At 37.1% G+C, this 24326-nt stretch overlaps 1 protein-coding gene across 6 annotated transcripts in view; it reads right to left on the reverse strand.

Moving 5' to 3' along the window:
* Window positions 1-24326, reverse strand: part of NAALADL2 (N-acetylated alpha-linked acidic dipeptidase like 2) — a 1333736-nt gene that overhangs the window by 428764 nt on the left and 880646 nt on the right. The window lies entirely within an intron of this gene.

A 24326-nucleotide genomic window follows, 5' to 3' on the forward strand; every position in this document is an offset into this window, starting at 1 on the left:
TCTTCACTTCAATCCTCAGAAATGTGTGAAACTTGAGACTTCCATTTAGCACACCTGTCAGGTAAAATATTTCCAGTGTACCAGTTCCAGTCTCTTGGTTCTAGCACAGGTTAAAAAAATATAGAGATAAAGAGAGATAGAGATAGAGATAGAGATAGAGATAGAGATAGATAGAGATAGAGATAGAGATAGAGATAGAGACAGGGATAGAGATGATAGAGATATAGAGATAGATAGAGATAGAGATGAGAGAGAGAGAGAGAGAGAGAGAGAGAGAGAGAGATAAAGAGAGAGAGGTAGACAGATCTTTTCTGGCTATCGCCCTTCTAAAGTGTAAAGACAGGGGTGCCTGGATGGCTGAGTAGGTTAAGTGTCCGACTTCGGCTCAGGTCATGATCTAGCAGTTCGTGAGTTCTAGCCCTGCGTCAGTCTCTGTGCTGACAGCTCCGAGCCTGCAGCCTGCTTTGGATTCTGTCCCCCCCTCTCTCTGCCCCTCCCTTACTTGTACTCTGTCTCTCTCTGTCTCTCTCTCAAAAATAAATAAAATATTTTTAAAAATTGAAAAAAAGTGAAAAATAACTAAACTAAAACTGAGTAAAGAATCAAGTTCACAAAATGTAATTTTTCATTACAGATATCAAATTTATTGGACACTTTATAAATTATAATAAATTCCATTTATAATACATCAAAGCCTCATTCTTGATGTTAAGTATATCTTTATCTTTTGTATCTCTGATGGTCCAATTTCAAATGTTCACCACACTCAGGAGAACATATACTTTTCTCTTTTTTTTTAAGTTCATTTACTCATTTTTAAGAGAGAGAGAGACAGAGACAGAGAGAGAGAGAGAGCATATGCACAAGCAGGGGTGGGGCAAAGAGAGAGGGAGAGACAGAATCTTAACCAGGCTCCATGCTCAGCTTGGACCCTGATACGGGGCTCGATCACACAACCCTGGTATCATGACCTGAGCTGAAATCAAGAGTCAGATGCTTAACTGACTGAGCCACCCAGGCGCCCCAGAAGAATATATACTTTTAAACCTGTTTTTTTTTTTTTTTGGAATGAGAAAGTACATATAATTTCAATTTGATGGAATAAAGAAAGTTCACAAAATTTAGTTTTATATAAAGTTATCAAAGTGAAAACTAGGCCATAGATGATTTAATCTTCATGAAAATAGAATAGGATTTAAAACCACACACTTCTGTTCTAACTTTGCCATTTTAATAGAGGTATAGCTTAAGGCAGTTTACAAAAACTGTGAATCAGGATCAGTTTCCTGTTATGTAAAATGGGGATAACAATATTTTCTAAATGGGTTTTAACTAAATTAAACAACATATTGAAATCATATAATCTGTAAGAATGCACGTCAATATTAATTTGATATTAATATGTAAAAACAAATGAACACTGTAACTCGTCACTTCACTAGCCAATAAATACACCATTTCCCATGTGTTCTCAAGTAAAATCTAGATTAATTCCTGAAAACGTTCAATACATGATTTTCAGATACACTTGCTTTATTTTTCTTCTTAAAAACAGTGGTAATGATATGCAATCAAATGTATCATCCATCAGTTATCCCAAAATGAATTTCTTAGTAGTGAATGGAATAGATCCCATGAAATGTAGTGCTATATAACACATAATTCTCCTTAAGCAGTTTAAGAAAAAAAAAGATTATTTTAGTGCATGGACAATATCAGATTTTCCAATAGAAATGTATTGTCTCCATGTTACCAGATGGAGTTACAAGGAATATGAGTCAAAAAGTTTAAAATTGTCAGTTTGATTTCTCTCCTCTCTGAGTAGGTCTTTTTCCAAGCTAACCTGTGATATATCTTTTGAATGTATCCCTACACTCATTTTTATTGTCATATATACTTTAATTATAATTAAACAAATGTAAATTTATATTTTGCTACAAATACAGGGTACTACACTTATCCACCATTTATACTTGGCTCAAAGAAGGTCGTCTTCGCCTTCACAAATGGAGATTAGGACTACGTTAATTTAGATAAGAAGGAACTGAGGGGCACCTGGGTGCCTCAGTTGGTTAAACGTCTGACTTCAGCTCAGGTCATGATCTCGCGGTTCATGAGTTTGAGTCCCATGTCAGGTCTGTGCTGACAGCTCAGAGCCTGAAACCTGCTTTGGATTCTGTTTCTCCCTCTCTTTCTACCCCTCCCTTGCTCATGTTCTGTCTTTCTCTCTCAACAATAAAATAAACATTAAAAAAAAAAGAAGGCACTGATGGGGGTTGGCATTCTTTGGGAACATCAAGCATGGGTCTTAGCTACTATCTTCCAAAAATAATTTCCTTCACTACAATCTGTGTGTTACTGGGCTCAGGGGGAATATAAAAAATAAAATTGAAAAGTCTAAAAAGGAATTTAAAAGACAGTAGATAGTTGGTGACATCATTCCCAAATCTACAACCCAAGGAAATTACATGACTGGGAGACTTCTATTCATTTTCTTAGATATAGAATCTGCCCCATTTCTCCCATCAACTTCCCTTTGTTTCTTCTTTCTTTCCTCCACTATCACATTCTCTTCCTTTGGTTTGTAATCTTCCCCACCAGTGATGTTAAAATGAAATTAATCTTTTGGTTTTATGAATAGGGACAAAGACTTATTTCTGTGTTCTTAACAAAAAGAGAGACAGAGAGAGAGAGAAAGATGAGTTAGGCCTTTCATTTTCTAAGAAGACAAGGAAACGGGAGAGAGGCAGTAAGAGAGATACAGAAATAAAGACATAATTTTAATTTTTTTAATGTTTATTTATTTTTGACAGAGAGAGAGAGAGAGAGAGACAGAGCATGAGCGGGGGAGGGGCAGAGAGAGAGGGAAACACAGAATCCGAAGCAGGCTCCAGGCTCTGAGCTGTCAGCACAGAGCCCAACATGGGGCTCGAACTCACAGACCATGAGATCATGACCTGAGCCAAAGTCGGACGTTCAACTGACTGAGCCACCCAGGCGTCCCAAGAGATAATTTTTTTAACGTTTATTTGTTTATTTTGAAAGAGAGAGAGAAGGAGAGCATGTGCACATGAGCAGGGGAGGGGCAGAGAGAGAGAGAGAGGGAGAGAAAATCCCAAGTAGGCTCTGTACTGTCAGCGAAGAGCCTGATTCAGGGCTCGATCTCATGATCTGTGAGATCATGACCTGAGCTGGAATCAAGAGTAGGACACTTAACAGACTGAGCCACCCAGGTGCCCCAAAATTTTATTTCATAAAGGGAAGAAAACCCACTTGGTAAACACCTCTTTGCTGTGGCCATGCACACACTTGAGTTGTAAAAATTATAATATATATAATTTATATTATAGGAAAAAATTCTACATCCATTTAAAGACATGGTGTATATAAGAAAAGATATAGCAGAGTTCAAGAAAGCACTCCTAGAAATTAGTGACATGGCAACATAAACAAAAATTAAGTACAAACCTATGAGACAAAGTTGAGGTATAGAACCGGCCACCCAAACAAAGAGATGAATAATAAGAAAGAAAAGAAACTTAGAGGTCATATGGGTAGTCAAATACTCAAAGGAGTGTCAGAAAATTGGAGCAAAGGAAATTAGGGGAAGGATTTTATTAAATAGATATTTAAAAACATTTCTCTACACTGAAAGACATGTGTATCCAGATTGAAAATATCCACTGAGAGGTATGGAACAATTGATGGAAAAAAGATCCACTGCACATTATCATATATTAAAAAAAAAAAAAAAGATCCTAAAACTTTTCTGGGGTAAGAAGTGGCAAAATAGGCCATCCAATAAAAAGGATCAGGGATTGTAATAGCATTGAACCTTTGAATAGTAACACTGTAAACTGAAAAGTTCAAGAAAATTATGAAGAAAAAATATTTCTAACTTAGAATTTTACACCTACTCAACATACCACGCAAATATGTGGCTGAATAGACATTTTCAAATACACAGTGCCTCAACACTTTTACTTCCTACTCTTCCTTTCTCAGAAGTTACTAGAGAATATTTTCTTCCAAAATGAAGAAGTAAACAAAGAGTAATAATACATGAGATCTACGAAAAATGCAAAAGAGAAGCAAAGGGAATCATGAGGCTGTTTATAAAAAGAGCATGATAAAGCTGAAGAAAGTAAGACAGTGACTCCAGAAGGATGTCTGTAGGATAAAGGAATGGAATTGAGAGATTATCTAACATATCTGCATGTATTTAAAGATCTCGCAGTAGGGCTGAAAAAGTTGGGAAGGAATTTGTGACAGAAATCTCAAAAACTAAAAATGTGAAACAAAGCAATTAAAGAGTCATACAAGAAGTTAACATAATTAGATTTTACTGCATGGTTAAACTGTTAACAATGCTTACATAGTTATAAAAATCAAAACACTAAATACTAAATTACTTACAATTTTTTTTTTTGTTTTTTTAATGTGTATTTATCTTTGAGAGAGACGGAGCACAAGTTGAGGCGGGCGGGTCACAGAGAGAGAGGGAAATAAAGAATACAATGCAAGCTCCAGGCTCTGAGCTGTCAGCATAGAGCCTGACGCAGGGCTTGAACCCACAAACCATGAGATCATGACCTGAGCTGAAGTTGGACACTTAACTGACTGACCCATCCAGGAGCCCCAATACTGACTTATTTAAAACTTGAGACATATACCATACATAAAAATTAATGCAAAATGTATTAAAAATTTTAATATAACACCTAAAACCATAAAATTCCTAGAGGAAAATATAGGCAGTAAGCTTTTTGAAATCAGTCTTGGCAAGGATTTTTTTTTTTTAATTTGACACTAATAGCAAAAGCAACAAAAGCAAAAATTAATGAGTAGGACCACCTCAAACTAACATGCTTCTGTACAGCAAAGGAAACTGTCAGCAAAATCAAAGACCTATTTCAAGACTAACCTATTGAATGAGAGAAAGTATTTGCAAATCACATATCTGATAAGAGGTTAATATCCAAAATATATAAACAACTCATACATCTCAAGAGCGAGCAAATAAATAAATAAATAAATAAATAAGATTTAAAAATGGCAGAGTGGAACACCTGGGTGGCCCAGTCGGTTGAGTGCCCAACTTCGGCTCAGGTTGTTATCTCGCAGTCTGTGAGTTCAAGCCCCTCATCGGGCTCTGTGCTGACAGCTCAGAGCCCGGAACCTGCTTCAGATTCTGAGTCTCCCTTTCTCTCTGCCCCTTCCCACTTACACTCTCTCTCTCAAAAATAAACATTAAAAAAAAATAGGCAGAGTATCTGAATGAATAGACATCTTTCCAAAGAAGAAATACAAATGGCCAATAAGTCCATGAAAAAAATGCTCAACATCATTAATCATTAGAGATGATTCATCATCAATCATCAGAGAAATTCAAATCCAAATCATGAGATATTACCTCATACCTGTTAGAATGGCTATTATCAAACAGACAAGAGGGGAGCCTGGGTGGCTCAGTCGGTTTAGCATCCGACTTCGGCTCAGGTCATGATCTCACTGTTTGTGGGTTCAAGCCCCGCGTCAGGCTCTGTGCGGACAGCTCAGAGCCTGGAGCCTGCTACAGATTCTCTGTCTCCCTCTCTCTCTGTGCGTCCCCGCTCATGCTCTGTCTCTCTCTGTCTCAAATATAAAATAAACATTAAAAAAAATAGCAAACCTCTTAAAAAGACAAGAAATAATAACTGTTGGTGAGGATGTGGAGAAAAGAGAACGCTTACACACTGTTAGTGGGAACATAAATTGGTGCTGCCACTATGGAAAACAGTATGGAGGTTCCTCAAAAATAAAAAAAATTAAAAATTAAAAAATTAGGATTACCAGATGATACAGCAATTCTACATCTGAGTTTTTATTTAAAACATACACACACAAAAAAACAAAAAACCCACAAAACTAACTCGAAAAGATATATGAAACCCATGTTCCTTGCATGGGTTATTATTTACAATAGTTAAGATAAGAAACAATTGTCTGTCAGTGAACACATGGATAAAATTGAGAAATTAAATAAATGACAAAATAGGAGATGAAAGATGGAGTGCGTTGAGTGCTAGTTATGAAAAGATATCCAATCATGTTCTTTCTTAAAAAGACATCAATTGAACATTCACAAGATGGTATACAGTATTTGGAAAAACATTTGACTATTGAACAATGTGGGGGTTAAGGGCACCAACTCTCTGCAGTCAAAAATCTGCATATAACTTTCGAGTCTTCAAAAACCTAATTACTAACAGCCTACTGTTGACCAGAAGCCCTCTGATGATAGCAACAATTGATGAACACATGTTTTATATTGTTATATGTATTATACACTGTATTCTTTCAATAACATAAGCTAGAAAAAAGAAAATGTTATTAAGAAAATGATAAAGCGGGGCACCAGGGTGGCTCAGTAGGTTCAGCATCCAACTCTTGGTTTCATCTCAGGTCATGGTCTCACAGTTGGTGAGTTTGACCCCGGATCTGGCTCCACGCTAACAGCATAGAGCCTGCTTGGTATTCTCTCTCTCCCTCTCTTTCTGCCCCTCCCCCACTCACTTGTGCACGTTCTCCAAATAGGTAAATAAATGAACTTTAGGGGGGAAAAAAAGAAAATCATAAGGAAGAGAAAAGGCACTTACAGTACTGTATTGTATTTATCAAAAAAAAAAAAAAAAAAAAAAAGACACTTGTAAGTAGACCCATGTAGTTTGAACCCATGTTTCAAGGGACAACTATACGATTAACAACAAATGACACAGTTAAAATAATTTGAAGTGGTTTCTTTTAGGGAATGGACCAAGGAGTTCTGAAGAAGTAGAATTGCTTACTGTTTTCTTTTTTTTCTTCCTCTCTCCCTTCCCCCTCCCTTCCTCTTTTTCTTTTCTTTGCCTTTTTTTCTTTTGTTTTTCCTTTATTTCTGCTCCTAGGTTTTATACTGCTAAACTATGTATACCTATTAATTCAATGACAGAATTAAATAAAAGACAAGTCCATATAATATTTAACTTAATGATATATCTGTATTTCATATAATTCACTGTTTAATTCTTTAGAGATTCTGGTGTTCTATCATTACACTGTAATCATGCAATAAGGAATAGAAAATTGTTATGCATCTATCAAGCATTGGTGAAGTTTTCAGTGTTAGGATATCGAGCATAAGGAACATAGCATGCACAAATAAATATTTGTTGATTTAATCACATTGGATTAATAGTGCCGTTATTTCAGGGTGCCTAGGTGGCTCCGTCGGTTGGGCATCTGACTTTGGCTCAGGTCATGATCTCACAGCTCATGAGTTCAAGCCCTGCGCTGGGCTCTGTGCTGGAGCTTGCTTTGGATTCTGTGTCTCCCTCTCTTTCTGCCCTTCCCCCGCTCACACTCTGTCTCTCAAAAATAAATGTTTTTAAAAAGTGTCATTATTTCTATCTCCATTAGGTAGTTACAGTATATGGAAGCCATACATTGAATTTTAGTTATTATCACTCAATATTTTTTTTACCAAGTTACACTTAGCACAATGGAATGGTTTGTTGTTGTTATCATTGCTGTTTTAATTAAACTGTATAATTGTGGCACGTTTTTCTGAGATAGTCTTTGACAAATCATTAATTCAAGTGGCTATTGGCCCTTGGCAAAAAAAAGCATGTAATGCTTCCCCAAGGTGATTAGTTTGGGGGGAGGTCATTTTAGTAAGCTGGATAATTGTTAACTAATTATTTTAAATGATGATTGTGTATTGGCAAGAATTGAATATTTAAGGGTAATGAGTTTAACTGATAATAGGAGATTGCTACTTTGGAGATTATACAATAACTGCTGGTATCCATTTACTGCATGCAATAAGTACTGCTAGAGAGGAATTAAATCTGCATTTTCAATATGTTAAAAAAATTATTGTTCCTTCAATGAGAAGTGTTGAAACAGCATTTAGAACTCTAAAGTAGACCCTGTGTATCATTATTTTACTGATCTATGGTTTGTCATCTGGAAGAGTCCCCTCCCTACGGAATTGGCGAGAAAAGACCTCAAGATAAGGAAAGGCAACCTGGCTATGTGCTTACGTGACATCCCTCAGGACCCTGTAACATGAGAGTACCCAATCAGACTGTATGTCTATACATTACTCATTATGGGAGACAAATAAGTAGAAAATGCGTCAAGGTTGCAAAACATGGCATTCAGGGCTGTTTTCTGGGTACAAAACCTCTGAGCCAGTGTCGGCACAAATAAAATTGTTTCCTGGAGAGAAAAGGCTCAGTGTCACCACTCTCTGTGTGGGAATCCTGCTACAGTCACTTTAACAGTACTTTAACAGACTTTTGCATTCCTCATAGCACCTTGACAGCTGATAGGGCTTATCCACTCCCAAAACCAGTCATCCCAAAGGCATGGTTCTGGCATTAATTTTTAAATTATTGTGTCAAATTCTGGAGAATAAGTATGTTTTGTTTTGTGCTCAAGTTCTCACTTCTCCCTCAAAGGTATGGGAATTAGGGTACTGGCTATCCCAATAAAAAGTATGTTTGTTGGACCATCACTTTGTCTTATCTATGAATTATTACTTCACTGTATTGGAGCCATGCAGGATTAGTACAGCAGAATATAGTACAGAGAAAATTGAGTTTACCTCCCATGTTTGGAAAAATTCTAAAATACTGTTATAGCTTAATTCACATCAGAGGGAATAATATTCCATCACTTTCATAGGTTAAAACACAGTAGCTCAAGCTCTTAGTCTCCTATGTGGGGCTGTCTTCTTTAGTTTTAATAGGACATTTCATCTTGTTGATTTCCAAAATAATAAAAATGAACTAACCTCCTAATGCAGTGATTTAATCAGATTCCCTAAGGCAGTAATCATTTCTGTAAAAAAATAATGGGAAATCCAAAATGCTACATGATTACAATAAAAACCTAAATTGGATATTCTGAGTGAAGGTACTAAAGTTAGATAAAGAAGAAAATGATTGCACATCAAAACTAGAAAAAACAAAATAAAAATAAACAAAATCTGTATGTGTGTGTATATATCCAGAAAGGGAGATAGAGACCAGGTCCACCAGTAGAAATCTTACAATAGACAAAATCAACAATCCATTTGTTTATAATTTTTTTAATGTTGTATTTTTATTTTTGAGAGAGAGAGAGAGAGAGAGAGAGAGAGAGAGAGAGAGAGAGACAGCATGAGCGAGGGAGGGGCAGGGAGAGGGCAAGATCCAGAATCCAAAGCAGGCTCCAGGCTCTGAGCTGTCAGCACAGAGCCCGACACGGGGCTCAAACCCATGAACCCTGAAAACGTGACCTGAGCCAAAGTCAGATGCTTAACCAACTGAGCCACCCAGGTGCCCCATAATCCATTTCTGCTATTGGTTAGTTCTAAGTACTTTATGGAACCCAGTTATTTTAAAATTTACTTCACTTGAGAATTTTGTGGTTTTCACACCATGGCATGCATTTCAATTCTTAATTTTTTTAATGTTTACTTATTTTTGAGACAGAGCATGAGCAGGAGGGGCAGAGAGAGAGGGAGACACAGAATCTGAAGCAGTCTCCAGACTCTGAGCTGTAAGCACAGAGCCTGACATGGGGCTCAAACTAACGGACTGCGAGATTACAACCTGAGCTGAAGTCGGATGCTTAACCAACTGAGTCACTCAGGTGCCCCTCAATTCTTAAAACTCCTTTACCTTTGGGGTCCCTGGGTGGTTCAGTCAGTTAAGCATCCAACTCTTGGTTTTGACTCAGGTCATGATCTACGGTTCTGGGATCGAGCCCCACATTGGGCTCTGTGCTGACAGCACAGAGCCTTCTTGGGATTCTCTCTCTCTCTCTCTCTCTCTCTCTCTCTCTCTCTCTCTCTCTCTCTCTCTCCTCTCTCTCTCTGCCCCTCCTCCACCCTCTCTCTCTCTTTCTCAAAAATAAATAAAATTTAAAAAAAAACATAAAAACTCTTTTTCCTTTGATAGTATCACAATCCAAGTCCCCTCCACTGGCCCTGGGCCAGTATGCACTTAGACACACTCCCCACTTTTGCCAGGCTCTGCTCTGTTGTTGTAGGAGGACTTGGCCTCTCTGACAGCATTTTCCAGGATTCCACGTCAGCTTGTTTCCAGCACTAATAGCTTTCTATTACTGCTTATCTCTGGGTTTCCTCACCATACCCTATTTGGCTTTGCAGCTATGCTGGCCTCTATTAAACCATTTTTATAGTCCTTTCCTTAAAATACTCACTAGATACTCCCCACCCCTGCTATTAGACCTTGATATAGCAGTTTTTAACACAAAGTTATCCATTTTTTTAATGTAAAAAGAACAGAAAATGCATCATAATTTACGTTGTTTTCCTTCTGCCAGAATCTCAAATTAGGCTCAGAACTATGAGCCATTCCATATCTAGGTGTTTGTTGTAAATGCTGTACAATAAAGTTGTTAGCATGAGTGATGCCATATTTGCAAGGTGTCTGCTGACCAATAACATTAGAATTCATATCAAAATATGACATCCAATAAGGCAAAGTGAAAAACCTGTGGGACAATTTTTTTTCTTTTAAGAAAGAAATAATTTTGGGGGCGCCTGGCTGACTCAGTCGGTTAAGTGTCCGACCCTTGGTTTCAGCTCAGGTCATGATCTCATGGTTTGTGGGTTCAAGTCCTGCACTGGGCTCTGTGCTGGCAGTGAGGGGCCTGCTTGGGATTCTCTCTCTCCCCATCTCTCTCTGCTCCTCCCCCTCTCATACACACACACTCTCTCTCTCCCACAAAATAAATTTTAAAAAAAATTTTCTTTTTAATTATAACTTCCAACATATCTATTATAATGGAATTCCAACATAAAGATTAGGAATGATCTTTCTCTTTAGCAGAGATTTAAAAAAATGTAGGAAGAATGCTGGCAGAAATTTAAGTCAGATTTTCCTATGAAAAATCCCTTTCTCCAATCATTTCTCAGTTGTCCATGATCAATGTAACCAATTTAAGATGAGTCAAGCCTAAATAATACAGCAGCACAGCCTGTCACTTTCCCTCAATTGATCTTTGTGACCTAATTCCTTAGTGTAGGTTACTTTTCTCATTTTTCAAAGAGTAAGGAGAAAATGGAATCCATGCAGATGGAATATGTCTATTAAAGCAAGCCAAGTGGAATAAAAAAAAAGTGTGGAGAGGATATAAAAATGTATAAGGGATTATTTTTCACTTTAAAAAGAGAAGAATCCGTCACTCACTGAGAGTAAAGAGAGATGATTGACTGGGAAGGCAGCACAGTTTGAAAGCACAGTAAGCAGAGAGACTGCAGGGAACACAAGTGATCTGAGGTCCTGGGGTGCTTCCCTTTCCCCAGGGCGGCCTGATGCTTTCACGTTAGGTCCTGAGAAAGGACGAATGACAATAGGAGTGATAGTAAGAACAGCTCTTCCTCATGTCAATAGACCATGTCAGTGGCAGGGGCCCTGTTACAAATGAAGTGTAGTGGTTCCAAAAACATACCTGACTGAGAAGTTACACCTGTCACAGGTCTTCATCTTGTGTCACCACAAGTCCCTTTGTTATTGTGGCTTCAAATTCATCTCCGTGACCCTACCCTCTCCTCACCTTCCTTTCGTCACACACTCTGCTGTTCAGTGTATCTCACCATGACACCAATTATAACTGCTGGAGAACCTCTTCGTGGCTCCTGATGTTTCTATCTTCAATGTGAATGAAATGATATTTTCTTACTTTAGGGCAGAGGACTATGTAAGTCACTGACACTTCTTACAATTCTAGTAGCCATTTTTCTAAGGTTTCTGTCACATCAAGGGTCTTAAGGACTTTGTTCTTTTCTCTGTGTTTTACAGCCTATAACTCCCCCACCAATTTAGTGCAGAGATGAGAAATCATTTGGTAAATACTGTTTAGGATCTTCTCCAGTAGTCTCCAAGGTCCTCTATCAAATTGACCTTATAACCCAATTATAACTTTTTTTCTTTTTTTGCTATCCAAATATGGAGTTTTCATTCTACTCCAGTTAGGCTGTTATTGCCATGCTCAAAAATCTCATGATCTCTGTACTTCTGCTTATAATTGCATCATGGAAACAATCTTTTTATTATCTCCCTACCCATTTATCACATTGTTGTTCAAGTTTCACTTGTCACATTAGGTAACACTTCTGGTAACTACTGTATTTCATCCAAATTAAAGGATTAATTGTCCTCTATCTCATTACTGGTAATAACAGTAAAAGCTAACACATTCTGAACCCACACTGGGGTTCAACAAGCTTTAATAAAAGGTTGTGCTAAATCTTTTTTATATTAAATCTTCCCAGGCACCTTCTGGAGTGGATGTTGCTATTGTTATTATTACCACTTTACAGATGAGAAAACCTAGGATTACTGTGTTTAAAGAAGATTCCTAATGTCATAGTAAGTAGCAAAGCAGGATTATAGTCTTTGCTCTCTAAGTCCAAGCTGGAAGTCTTAAGAATTTAGATACAGCTTCACTTGACATTTTAATCAACCTGAAAAATCATTAATGGTGATTATAATGATATATTTTTCCTTTATCTTTCATAATAACTATAATATTCATCCTCATGTAACTGCTAGTTGATGGCCTTAATTGGCATCTCATTTTACAATTAATATTTTATGATGCCCTAAAAGTCAATTATACCCAAAAATATTATATGAAAAGTTTAAATAAGTCAAGTCAATTGAAAAAAGAAAAGGTAAACCAATTTTCTGTTTGTTTTTGCTTTGTTTTGTTTTTGAGAGAGAGAGAGCATGAGCTGGGGAGAGGGGCAGAAGGGGAGAGAGAGAGAGAGAGAGACAAAGAGAGACAGAGACAGAGAGACAATCCTAAGCAGGCTCCATGCTCAGTGCAGAGCCCAAAGAGGAGCTCAATCCCACAACCATGAGATCATAACCTGAGCTGAAATCAAGAGTCGGATGCTCCAGGAGCCTGGGTGGCTCAGTAGGTTAAGCATCCAACTTCAGCTAAGGTCATGACCTCATGGTTTGTGGGTTTGAGCCCCACATGGGGCTCTGTGCTGGGTGTGCAGAGTCTCCTTGGGATTCTGTCTCCCTCTCTCTCTGCCCCTCCCTTGTTTGCTCTCTTTAAATACAAACAAAAACAAAACAAAAACAAAACTCAAGTCTTAAGATACTGAAAAAATACATATGTGATAGAATCGTTCCTGAATAGGAACTGTCAGCATTTTTTAGATGTAAACAACTCTCTAATGTAACTAGATCCTGAAATATTTTCTTCTCTCTATTCCCTGAATATTACTAACATTAAGATTTTATTATCTTCCTACTATTTGTTGTATGTTTATAAGTTGATTTTGTTTCATGCATTATTTTTTTTCCTGAATTTTGGAAAATCTACCATAAATTTCAGAATATCCTGTAGTTTGTTAAACAGTAAGGATTTCTACATGATTTTAATTTAAGACTGGGTTGGATTATACCACTGACCCTTTCCTATCTCGAAGCATCAGTCAATATGAAGGTGTCATTGAAATAATACATTACTGTTGTTTTCTTTAAAAATAACTTATTTATTAGATTTTTAACAGACCAATGGAAATGAAGGCTGTCAAATGAAGAGGGGACATGGATCTAGAAAGGGCTATAGTTGTGTACAATGATATGAGTAAAATACTTCCCTAATTTTAATTCTAGAAGCAATGTATGGATATGCAAACAACCAATGGTTTACATGTATGATGTCAACTTTCCACCTGCTGGGCAATTCCAAGTGACAGAATTTCCACATGATTCTTGGTTATCATGAAGGCACATCTTGGGCAATGTTAGTTTTCATACACACTGAAGTTATTTTTATATACTAACCAGTCTGACAAAATATGTTGAGTGAAAAACCTGCTGTATTTGAAAACTAGATTCGGGAGAATCAGAGAAGATGTTTCAAAATAAGTGGTTGCTCGATTTCAAATCTTTTTTTCTTTCAAGCCGGCTTGTATAGCAACAAAATCTAAATTTCCTTAGAACTATTTTAAGTTTCTGTGACACTGAAAATAATAGGTCAACAATTGACTGAAAAGCAAGAAACCAGCTCCATTAGTTAGAAGCCTTGTGACTTTGAGTAAATCACTTGGAATCAACATGCTGTCTTCTCATCCCTGAAATTCTTTAAAGTAACAGCAATGTATGATAAGGTTTTTATATATAAAACCATGCTGTTTTATCTTTAGGTTTTTAAGGACTTTGGAGTAATTTGGGGATCATGGAATACTCGAAACATGAAGTGACTACATACTGAATGAATAAATTCTTATTCAAACTTTCTTAAATTAAAAAGAAAAAGCATAGAATCAGATAATACAGTCTGAAAATGAAATACATCAATATTACAAATGAATAACAGTAAAAAACCAAAAATACATACACGCACACAAACACACAGTATCTTTAAAAAAATAACAGAAACTCCATAACACCATCCTTTTGAATTAGTGTGAATGCCCTATCTTTCTGAATTCATTGATTTAAAAAAAAGAAAGAAAGAACAAAAGGAAGGAAGGAAGGAAAGAAAGAAAGAAAGAAAGAAAGAAAGAAAGAAAGAAAGAAAGAAAGAAAGAAAATATAGAGAAATAATGAAATACCTGCTTGAGTCCAAGCATGCCAGGAATAAGTGGCAGGCATAACACTGCTATATGTGAGAGCTCCTATTGAACTAAAACTTCTTTGTCTTTTTGTTTTCTGACATACATATACACAGAGAAATCTCTGCTATCAACAAATGACATTTCAAAAAACTTTGACATAGATAAAACATTCTCTTTTGACTCTTTCTATCATGACTTCATACCTCTTCTTTCAAGCTGTACTCAATTTTCTCTCTTCCATCTTAGTCAAAAAACAAATCTTGGGCTTTACTCCTTTGTTAAAGTGCACCCCGTGAAGGTATCATTCATTGAGACCTCTTTGTATTTGCTTCTCTTTAGACTCTGAGGCACTATGGATAGATCGTGAAATGACAGTACTTTATATACTATAAGTGGCAGAAAAAAATATTGGAAAATGTTATATACATCAACTAACAAGGTAATGATCTTGCAGTAATGCCTTAAACCCATCTTAAGTCTTGACTAAATTTTCTGTAATCATAATCTTGGGGATAGTGAAGGTGTCAGACAAGATCTCAGCGAACTGTACATTAGGAACCCTTTGTATGATAAGGAATCTGACTCCATTTTTTATGACTGGCTGCTGACAGATTTTAAGCCTTACCTGTCCCTAGTCACTACGGTTCTACTTAAGGCAAGCTGATATGAGAGCCCAGGTGCTCTCTCCTCTTTGGTGCTGGAAGTTCAAACTATGTACAAGAAACCTGAGCCTGGCTCCATCCCTAAATCAACAAAACAAACAAACCAACAAACCCCCCCACCGCCCCACCCTAAGCCAAGCCATTTTAGACTTGCTTGAAAGCTACCTGCTTTCTGCAGAAAAACTCACATAAGTAATAAACCTCTTAATACCCTCTTGGTGCATGCATGGCATCCTGAGTCTTGACTTCCAAACAAAATTTTGCCTACGGGGTCTATCCTACTGCTGTGGAGTGTCTACCAAACCCTGCTAGCTCTGATAAACTTGATGGAGGGTTGTTAGTGGAAAATCTTGTTTATTCCTATGATACATTATCTTTGGATTCAGGTAAACACATTCACCACCTCTGAGTGGCTGACTAGGAATTTCCTAGAGAAACCCAGATTGTTACTTTCCCTCCCCTCCTCTCCATTTAGCATATTGCCATTATTCCCCAAATATGATTATCTGTTTAAATAACTTGTACGGATTCATTAATACTCTGAAGATATCTCAACTCTTACTGTACTTCTCCATCTCTGAATGGAGCATTCATCAGCGTTTTAGCCAGTGTAACGGGAAACCTAAGGGAGTTCATGTTTTGAATCTTTTCCTTCCTCATACCTTACATTCAGCTTCTGTTGCCCAAAGTAAAAGATAAATATTTTGAGTTATAAAACATTTTTTATGTTTATTTATTTATTTATTTTTGAGAGAGAGAGAGCACAAGGGGGAGAGGCAGAGAGAGAGAGGGAGACACAGAATCGGAAGTAGGATCCAGGCTCTGGGCTGTCAGCATAGAGACCGCCATGGGGCTCAAACTCACAAACTGTGAGATCATGACCTGAGCGGGAGTTGGACACTTAACTGACTGAGCCACCCAAGTGCTCTATAAAATATTTTTAATGTATAGTACTAATTATGTATGCTAAAAGGTATTTATAGATGGAAGATGCATGTTTTGGGTCCCCTGGGTGGCTCCGTCGGTTAAGTGACTGACTTCGGCTCAGGTCATGATCTTGCAGCTTGTGGGTTCGAGATCCATGTGGAGCTCTGTGCTGACAGCTCAGAGCCTGGAGATTGCTTCAGATTCTGTGTCTCCCTCTCTGTCTGTCCCTCCCCTGCTCGGGCTCTCTCTCTCGAAAATAAATAAAAATTTTAAAAAATTAAAAAAAAACCTCAATAAAATGTATGTATGTATTTCTTATTTTTCACCATATAAAGGAGCATATACATACCTTGTCTACTAGTTTATATGGTTATAAATATTTATTATTTCATTGACAAAAGGTACTATTTTTAAACAACAGAAAGATACCATAGATAACATTAATAAAATGAATGGAGTTTGCTAAATAGAATCCAACACTTACCATTTACTACATTTCACCTACTTGGCCTTGAAAAGTAAGGTTCACTGAAGTCATTACATAAGGCAAGCTGTACAATTTACAGGTTTGTAGCACATTTACTGAACATATTAAATCACACTCCAAATGATGTGTAATTCACATTTTATTGTTTCAAAGCTGTTTTTCTCCTCAGGAAAACTATTTATATGCTAAGTTAGTTATTCTAAGGTCATCTCTTTCTGTTTTTAATAATAATAATAAAAAGTGTTCCAAGACTGTTTGTATGTATGTGAAAGTATCCATTCTGAGAAAAAAGAAAGAATTGGATTCATAACAAGGTAATTTTACTTACAATTTATGATTAACTTTATTTTTGGATTTTAGAATTTCAATAAAAGGCAACTTCGTTTTGAAAATTTGTTTTTGTTTTGTTTTGTTTTGTTTTTTGTTTTTGTTTTTGTTTGTTTTTTGTTCTTTTTTCCAGAAGCCATTTAGTTAACAAGAGGAATAAAAGGGTACAGGAAACACTCTACTATAATCTACTATAATCCTTGGTTCACCCATGCACATGTTTCAAATGGAAAGGCGCTCCTCCCCAGGAGAAATCTCTGCTATCAACTTCACCTCCCCACCCACTCCTTTCCCATTTCTCAATAGCAATTGTCACCTGAAACCTAAGCAGGAGAAAAAGAGACCCATGATGTAGGTACAATGCATGAAGGAAGACGTGACAACATTAATGTCCCACTCTAGAATCTCTCATCCCACTCTCTGCCAATGACACCTCAGGAATTACCACTCTGAATACATTCTTCAGAACGTGTTTGCTCATCAGAGTTTCAAGGGCTCAGGTGAATTCTCAACTCATCATGCAAACAATTAGAATGAACCAATAGGAAAAGAGCCCCCTGTTCAACCTTCATCTGGGATTTTCCCCTTAAAGATGGATAGCTGCTCCCCTCACCCAAGATAGGGTTTAATTAAATGGGGACTTAATTTTCATTGCTTTATAATAATGTGTTAGCAGAAATATAACTTTTATTGACTTACTGATTCCTCTTGCCTAATATTTTAATAAATGAGAAAGCAAAATAAATGGTGAATGACGGTAGTAAAGAAAAAGAAAAAAAACAAGAATGCAAACCAGCCTATTAAAATAAGGGAAAGAGGTATTACTGAGAATATTCTTCTCCAAATTAAAGACTTTATTAAGAATTAATAAGGCTACTTTTTTTTTTCCTTTTTCCAATCAAACATTGGATTTATAACTAGAAAGTATGAGAAAATTCTAAGGGTGTCTTAACTACTTCCTGGGAAGTCACATATATGGAAAAAGGCCCAGAAACTAATGATAATGACAAGTCTTTCTGAAAGTAGAGTAGAGTATGTCTTTCCATCCATCCACTATGTGTATGTGCCAGACATTGTGCCATGCACGGAGGATACAGAGATGACAAACAAAATTCAGTATGTCTTCATGTGCCTAGGAAGTTAAGCCCAGGGTTCCTCTTCCACTTGGTCCACTGAACATGCTAAACAGTCCCTAACTTGAAAGAAAAGCTGAGGAGTAGGTAAGAACTTCCCAGTCCTCTACCCTAATTTCAGGACTCAACAGATTCTTGACATAGTTTAAAACAAAGGGGTGAGCTGCTACTGTATGCAAACAGAGTAGGATTTGGGCTCTGTGTCCTTTCTGCCCCAAACAATGAAATAATAAACCTCTGTCTCCCCAAACTTTGTTTGGTTCACATTCCCTCATACATCATAAACATACTTAGAAAGAAAGAATAAAACAAAAATAAGTTAGAGCAAGTGGTGCTTGTTCTCTCAACTAAAGAGTTGTATTCTATAAAAGCAAACTCTCATAGAAGACCTCAGTGACTTGCCACAGCTCTTAGGATAAGAACAGCACTCGTTCCTAAGATGGCTTATATGCCACTTACCTCTTGGTCACAGCTTATGCCTCTTTTCCCTTTTGGCGCATTCCAGTCTTAGTGGCTACTTTCTCTTTTTATCATACTACCTCCTGTCCCAGGGCCTTGGTACATGCTCTTTCCCCACCCAGCAGGACTCACTATTCCTTATTCACATACTCACTTCCAACCATACTTCAAATCCAGAACCAACTCCTTCCCTGGGTCTCCCACCATGGGCTCTGACTGCATGGGCAAATGTTTCACAGCCCTTGCCCAGCAGATTGATTTGTGTGATTGGGATTCTCTCTCTAACTCCTACTAAGGATGGGAGCCATGTTTACTTTTGGTCATCTCTATACCAGAGCACAGCATGTCTGGTATAAAGGACTCTCTCTCTTTCCCTCTCTTTCTCTCTCTCTTTCTCTCTTTTGTAACTTGGTATGTATCCCTGTATTTATATGCAGAAAAAAATGTATGTAAACATTAAAAGTATCTCTTTGGTAAGATTAAAAGTGATGCCTTATTTTTGCTTTTGTGTTTTCCAAATGTTATAAAGAAGTATTCTGTAATAGTGCCAAAAAAGTTAATAAGAAACGAAAAAGAAATGAAGGTTGTAATGAGTTGAATTGTCTCCCCAACAAAGATAGGACAGGTTCATGTCTTAACCTCCAATGTGACCTTATTTGGAAATATGGTCTTTGCTGATAAAATTAAAATGTAACCTGAGGTTTTATACTAGATTAGGGTGGGTCCTAAACCCAGCCCCACACAAAAAGCAGACAGCCATGTAAAGATGGAGGCAAAAAATGAAGTGATGCTGTTGAAAGCAAAGCAGCACCAAGGATATCTGGCAACTGCCAGAAGCTAGACAAATGCAACAGAGGATCCTCCCCTAGAGCACTCAGAGGGAGCATGGCCCCACTGATACCTTGATCTTGAACTTCTGGACTCCAAAACCATGAGAGAATAAATTCATGTTGTTTTAAGCCACCCAGTTTGTGGTACTTTGTTACGGCAGCCCTGGGAAGCTAATACAAAGGTCTATGATAATCCTCTGTAAACATCCTTCTTTATATTAGAAACATTGCTGAGTAAGGAAATGGATTTTGTGTATAGAACTGGCCTTTTGAAATCTGCACTGGTGTCTTAAAGCCGTCATGTCTGGCTGTGCTTGTTCTGTGTATTACCTAAGTTTATTTTCCCTCTTTAATGAAATTCTGACATAAAGCCTTGATCAAGCAAGCACATGGACTGAAATATTTATTATTGTTGTTGTTGCTATTGCATGCGTGTGCAGATTACAGTGCCGACTTACTTTCCTTCCCCTCCTGAACACAGCTGTGCAGTTGTGTGGTACATCCTTGTCAATAAAATAAAATAAAATAAAATAAAATAAAATAAAATAGGTGGGTTTTAGCACCATTTCCTTCCACTGTGTTCTGAGTATAACACAAAGCCTAAGGGGGTAGACCTAGTGTATTTAGTTTTAAATACTCCACTTAAGTGCATAGTCAATAGTCAATTTGCATAGCATCAATTCTGTTTATAAAATACAAAGCATAAACTTGCATTACCAGCTAGTAGATTCCTGGCTAGCCAAATGGAAGGAGATTAGACAATCTGAGGTCTCTTTGGCTGAATTCATCACTTGACAAAAGGGAGAGATGTCAGCAGTATCAGTTGAAAGCTGAAAATTAATGCTGAGTGTAGCTTAACAAGCCCTGAGTCACCAGCCTCCTAGTTCCAGGCGCTGACTTGTTGGAAGGCAGCCCAGTACAGCAGTGGCAGCACAGACTCTGAAGTCAGGAACTGCAAGGCATGAGCAAAGGACACGCCTTTTGTGTGCCTTATTTTCCTCATCTATAAAATGTTAACAGTTAGGGGTGCCTGGGAGGCTCAGTCGGTTGAGTGTCCGACTTCAGCTCAGGTCATGAGTTCGTGGTTCATGGGTTCGAGCCCTGCCTCGGGCTTGCTGATGTCAGTCTGTCATTGAAGCGCCCGCTTTGGATCCTCTGTCTCCCTCTCTCTCTGCTCCTTCCTCGCTTATGCTATCCCAAAAATAAATAAAACATTATTTTTTTTAAATGTTAACAGTTATACTTGAGTTAACAGTAATACTTGCCTTGAAAGACTAAATTTGTATAAGGGCCCAACACAGTTTCTGACATTGAATAGATGCTCAATAAATGGTAACTATTATTATTATTGTTGTTTTTATTTTGTTTTGCAAAGTGGCTGCTCAACTTATAAAAGATGTTTAGGTTCTTGTATTCAAATAAGGGTAGCATGCTTTCTGCTTCCAACAAGCTCTTTAACTTGAACAAGACATTGAACCCTCTGGACCTCAGTGTTTTCATCTGTGAAATGACAGACTCGAAGTTCCTAAGAGCCCACACACAATGTGTGAGTTTAACCACAACACACAGAAACTGAAAAATGCCAGTTTTCTTTCTTTCATTCTGTCTTGGAATCATTGAGCCATCTTGATAGATTTTTTTTATACACTCACATGCCTAGCAGATAAAATGTTGATTCTACTATAATGGTTACAGGAAACCCCTAGTTTCAGTAGGCATCTTTTGTGAGGTGAATAAGCATTTTGATTGAGATGAAATAAAAGAAATCTCTATGGTGTGGTGATGGTGAAGAGTTTTAGGGTTCTGGCATCGGGGGAGATGGGCAGAAAAAATAGCATATGGAATACATATTATCCCATTAGGTAAAATAATACATACATACATACATACATATCTATCTACCTATCTATCTATATAGACACATATTTATATATATTATATTATAAAGATGCATGAAAGAGAGCCATTCAGGTAACAGTGGAGATTATCTCATGTGGTAGAATTACAAAGGCCTTAACCTTTGTCTTCATATTTTTATATACTGTGTAAACTTTATAACAAATATTTATATATTCAGAAAAATGTAATACAATTATATCCTTAATAAAAGATGTACACATTATATTCAAATATGCAGAAAAGGGAAGCTTGAAGTTTTCATTTTACTGCAGCTGATACACACTTTTTGATGAATCTCCTTCGTCCCTGGACAATTGGAAGAACAAATTTTCCAACTACAGAAATTTCAATCCATTACCTTTATGTTATTTGGGGGAGGGTAAATTTTCAAAGATGGTGTTTGGTTCAATAAGAACCTTTTTGTTATCCTTGTAGGAAAGTGGGCCTGGTATCCATATGCAGATCACGTTGGGGTCATCCAGCATTTTGCAAACCTCCACAGCAATTCCCCTTGTGTCATCTGGTTATTTTTTTTAAATTTTTTTAATGTTTATTTATTTTTGACAGAGAGGGAGAGACAGAGCATGAGCAGGGGAGGCACAGAGAGAGAGAGGGAGACACAGAATCCGAAGCAGGCTCCAGGCTCTGAGCTGTCAGCACAGAGTGCAACACGGGGCTTGAACTCACAGACCGTGAGATCATGACCTGAGCTGAAGTCGGACACTCAGCCAACTGAGCCACCAAGGCGCCCCTCATTATTAAAAGTCCTATTGGCAAGTGCTATGGAAGTCATTGGATGCCAAAAATTTACATAAACTCTTTCCCAACTCTACTTTGAAGCTCATATTTACCTAAGAATTGATCTCACCTCTGATCTAATAATGTAAATTCCTTAGCTCTCGGTCACACAGCTTAGACTCCCCGTCCAAGGTTCTCTGTTAGAGTGCTATAAGTTCACATGGTGTCCCAAGCCACATCAACAGAATTGAAAATCTCACATTTCCCATTACCCATTTGTTCCATTCCATGGTGCATAAATGCTGAAGAAGATCTGTCAGTGCCACAGTAGGACTTCTCTTTGCCAAACACAGCACACTGCCATTTCACCTCCACTGTGATCACCATATAGGATCAAGTTGGAATGGTATCTGCCAGGTAAATTCTTTCTGATCCAGATATTTCTTTCTTCTTTTATTTTTTTTAACATTTATTTATTTTTGAGACAGAGAGAGACACAATACAAGAGGTGGAAAAGCAGAGAGAGAGGGAGACACAGAATCTGAAGCAGGCTCCAGGCACTGAGCTGTCAGCACAGAACCTGACATGGGGCTCAAAACCATGAACTGTGAGATCGTGACCTGAGCAAAAGTCGGAAGCTTAACTGACTGAGCCACCCAGACGCCCCTCTGATCCAGATCTTTCTGATGGGGAAGACCATAAACATCATTCTAGAATGTGTTCTTTTCACTCTCTTTCCTTCTTAGAAGCACCAGAAAGGTCTTTTCTGACTTAAAGAAATTTCCCTGACCATATGTTCATTCTTCAAGAAGTGGCATTTGACACTCTTGTTTCCTGTGTCCAATGTGGTAGGAAGGGAACTGGAAAAGAAATTGACCTCAAAAGTAGGATACATCATAAAATATTTAAAAATACTATCTCTTTCACACTTCTTTTCAATATTATTTAATTGAACAAATATTCACTGAATACTTCCTCAGGGTTGGCTACGATAGTAAGTACTTAAAGTATTAATCATGATTCGGTGTAGTATGAAGAACAGAATATATGAAATAACTGGTACTTAAAGAAAGGTACTTAATGAACCTCAGCTTCTATATTGTTTTTGGCAAAATAGTGACAATACTTGAATTCAATCTCAGTTCCTCCACTATTACCTATGTGATTTGGGGAAAACTTGGTGAATCTCTTTTACTTCAGTTTCTTCATCTGTCAGTGGAAATTAATAATAGAAATAATAATGAAAACACCTACCTCACATATGTTTGTGAGGTACAAAGAGTAAATACTTGTGCAACATTTATAAAAGTGTTTGGTGCATAATAGGTGCTCTATAAATGATTGCTTTGCAGAACTGTTTGAATATTAAATGAAAAAAAATGATTATGAAAGAAAGCAGTAATCCCTGAAGTATTTTATAAATCTATTTTGTTTATACTACCACCATTAATAATATACCATACATATGTACTTCTCTAATATTTCTGGATAAGTCAGAAAAAGTTTTTTTTTCATTTTTAAAATAGACTCATATGTCAATAATCCATAATGATCAAATAAATAAGACAAACCAAAATACACAAATATTACCAAGATTGTAATCATATCCAAATTATGTCCATAGTTCAAATAACCCATTAAAGCAAAAGAGGAGGAATGGAAAGTTTTTGGCAGAAAACACATTTCTCATAACCCCATTTAGAGAGTCACTTTGGGAAGAACAAGCTTAGTTGGCTGACAGACATCACATTGTCTGTGAGATGTATGAGGCAGGAATTCCTGCCTTTTCCACCACTGAATTCTAGCCATGCTGCAAAGTTGAAACAGGTGAAGTAAACCAAAAGAGCGCTATCATAGAGAAGTGCTGATTTTTATGCACCTGTTAAGCAAACAGCCAAATACAATGAGATCTACCTAGATACCAACACATAAACTCTTTGGACTCTTTCTTCAGCACCAATAGAACTCTTCTGGAGTTGGTAATGGCAGTTCAAGATCATGAGTGATCTTAGCAAAGAAAATAACAGATGGCTTGTAAGTATTAAACTGGTGTTTTTGCAGAACAAGGTTAATGAGAGAGAAATGGAGTTATTTCAGAATTAAGATAAATTCTAGACTCTTGTAGTATGAAAGGAAGAGAATTTTGTTTTTAACCGAAACTGATTCAGTATTCTTCTCTTTCCCCTTTACAGATGGAAATACAGGTCAAATAGTGTTTCCATTCATTATATCTTCTCATTCCATTTG

This window comes from Panthera pardus, unplaced genomic scaffold (genome assembly GCF_024362965.1).
Source record: "Panthera pardus isolate Hobbes unplaced genomic scaffold, ASM2436296v1 HiC_scaffold_16, whole genome shotgun sequence".
In the NCBI taxonomy this organism is placed as follows: domain Eukaryota; kingdom Metazoa; phylum Chordata; class Mammalia; order Carnivora; family Felidae; genus Panthera; species Panthera pardus.